Source organism: Arachis stenosperma, chromosome 1 (assembly GCF_014773155.1).
Source record: "Arachis stenosperma cultivar V10309 chromosome 1, arast.V10309.gnm1.PFL2, whole genome shotgun sequence".
Classification (NCBI taxonomy): domain Eukaryota; kingdom Viridiplantae; phylum Streptophyta; class Magnoliopsida; order Fabales; family Fabaceae; genus Arachis; species Arachis stenosperma.
In genome coordinates, this window is record NC_080377.1 from 83,418,237 (window position 1) to 83,421,210 (window position 2,974).

Here is a 2,974-nt window from a genome sequence, read left to right on the forward strand (position 1 = left end):
TACCACACCAAACTTAAAAGGTTTGCTCGTCCTCGAGCAAAAGAAGAAAGAAGAGAGTAGAAGAAGAAGAAATGAGGAAGAAGGGAATGGCTTTGTGTTCGGCCAAAGAGGGTGAGAAGTGGTGTTTAGGTTGTGTGAAAATGAAGGAGTGAAGAAGGGTTTATATAGGAGAGGGAGGGCTCATGGTTCGGTCATGTATGGGTGGGTTTGGGAGGGAAAGTGGTTTGAATTTGAAGGGTGAGGTAGGTGGGGTTTTATGAAGGATGGATGTGAGTGGTGAAGAGAAAGATGGGATTTGATAGGTGAAGGGTTTTTGGGGAAGAGGTATTGAGGTGATTGGTGAATGGGTGAAGAAGAAGAGAGAGTGGTGGGGTTGGTGGGGATCCTGTGGGGTCCACAGATCCTGTGGTGTCAAGGAAAAGTCATCCCTGCACCAAATGGCATGCAAAAACGCGTTTTGAGCCAATTCTGGCATTAAACGCCGGGCTGGTGCCCATTTCTGGCGTTTAACGCCAGGTTCTTGCCCTTTCCTGGCGTTTAACGCCAGTCTGGTGCCCCTTTCTGGCGTTAAACGCCCAGAATGGTGCCAGACTGGGCGTTAAACGCCCATCTGCTAGCCTTACTGGCGTTTAAACGCCAGTAGGTTCTTCCTCCAGGGTGTGCTGTTTTTCTTCCTGTTTTTCATTCTGTTTTTGCTTTTTCAATTGATTTTGTGACTTCTCATGATCATCAACCTACAAAAAACATAAAATAACAAAGGAAAATAGATAAAATATGACATTGGGTTGCCTCCCAACAAGCGCTTCTTTAATGTCAGTAGCTTAACAGAGGGCTCTCATGGAGCCTCACAAATGCTCAGAGCAATGTTGGAACCTCCCAACACCAAACTTAGAGTTTGAATGTGGGGGTTCAACACCAAACTTAGAGTTTGGTTGTGGCCTCCCAACACCAAACTTAGAGTTTGACTGTGGGGGCTCTGTTTGACTCTGATTTGAGAGAAGCTCTTCATGCTTCCTCTCCATGGTGATAGAGGGATATCCTTGAGCCCTAAACACAAAGGATTCTTCATTCACTTGAATGATCAGTTCACCTCCATCAACATCAATCACAGCCTTTGCTGTGGCTAGGAAGGGTCTGCCAAGGATGATAGATTCATCCATGCACTTCCCAGTTTCTAGGACTATGAAATCAGCAGGGATGTAATGGTCTTCAATCTTCACCAAAACATCCTCTACAATTCCATAAGCTTGTTTTCTTGAATTGTCTGCCATCTCTAATGAGATTCTTGCAGCTTGTACCTTAAAGATCCCTAGCTTCTCCATTACAGAGAGAGGCATGAGGTTTACACTTGACCCTAAGTCACACAGAGCCTTCTTGAAGGTCATGGTGCCTATGGTACAAGGTATGGAGAACTTCCCAGGGTCCTGCCTCTTTTGAGGTAATTTCTGCCTAGACAAGTCATCCAATTCTTTGGTGAGCAAAGGGGGTTCATCCTCCCAAGTCTCATTTCCAAATAACTTGTCATTTAGTTTCATGATTGCTCCAAGGTATGTAGCAACTTGCTCTTCAGTGACATACTCATCCTCTTCAGAGGAAGAATACTCATCAGAGCTCATGAAAGGCAGAATTAAGTCCAATGGAATCTCTATGGTCTCATTTTGAGTCTCAGATTCCCATGGTTCCTCATTGGGGAACTCAGTGGAGGTCAGTGCACGCCCATTGAGGTCTTCCTCAGTGGCGTTCACTTCCTCTCCTTCCTCTCCAAATTTGGCCATGTTGATGGCCTTGCACTCTCCTTTTGGATTTTCTTCTATGTTGCTTGGGAGAGTACTTGGAGGGAGTTCAGTAACTTTCTTGCTCAGCTGTCCCACTTGTGCCTCCAAATTCCTAATGGAGGACCTTGTTTCAGTCATGAAACTTTGAGTGGTTTTGATTAGATCAGAGACCATGGTTGCTAAGTCAGAGGGGTTTTGCTTAGAATTCTCTATCTGTTGCTGAGAAGATGATGGAAAAGGCTTGCCATTGCTAAACCTGTTTCTTCCACCATTATTGTTGTTGAAACCTTGTTGAGGTCTCTCTTGATTCTTTCATGAGAAATTTGGGTGATTTCTCCATGAAGAATTATAGGTGTTTCCATAGGGTTCTCCTAGGTAATTCACCTCTTCCATTGAAGGGTTCTCAGGATCATAAGCTTCTTCTTCAGATGAAGCATCCTTAGTACTGCCAGGTGTATTTTGCATTCCAGACAGACTTTGAGAAATCAGATTGACTTGTTGAGTCAATATCTTGTTCTGAGCCAGAATGGCATTCAGAGTATCAATCTCAAGAACTCCTTTCTTCTGACTTGTCCCATTGTTCACAGGATTCCTTTCAGAAGTGTACATGAATTGGTTATTTGCAACCATTTCAATTAGCTCTTGAGCTTCTGTAGGTGTCTTCTTCAGATGAAGAGATCCTTCAGCAGAGCTATCCAAAGACATCTTGGATAGTTCAGAGAGACCATCAAAGAAAATACCTATGATGCTCCATTCAGAAAGCATATCAGATGGACACTTTCTGATCAATTGTTTGTATCTTTCCCAAGCTTCATTGAGGGATTCTCCATCCTTCTGTCTGAAGGTTTGGACTTCCACTCTAAGCTTACTCAATTTTTGAGGTGGAAAGAACTTTGCCAAGAAGGCATTGACTAGCTTTTCCCATGAGTCCAGGCTTTCTTTAGGTTGTGAGTCCAACCATGTCCTAGCTCTGTCTCTTACAGCAAAAGGGAATAGCATAAGTCTGTAGACCTCAGGGTCAACCCCATTAGTCTTGACAGTGTCACAGATTTGCAAGAATTCAGCTAAGAACTGATGAGGATCTTCCAATGGAAGTCCATGGAACTTGCAATTCTGTTGCATTAGAGAAACTAATTGAGGCTTAAGCTCAAAGTTGTTTGCTCCAATGGCAGGGATAGAGATGCTTCTCCCATAGAAGT

The 2,974-nt window shown here is 43.7% G+C and overlaps 1 non-coding gene across 1 annotated transcript; it reads left to right on the plus strand.

Annotated features, from left to right (window-relative positions):
- Positions 1-2,534: 2,534 nt before the first annotated feature.
- On the plus strand, positions 2,535-2,642 carry LOC130950586 (small nucleolar RNA R71). The gene has a single exon (XR_009073640.1). It is a non-coding gene; the product is annotated as a small nucleolar RNA R71 (small nucleolar RNA).
- Positions 2,643-2,974: the final 332 nt, after the last annotated feature.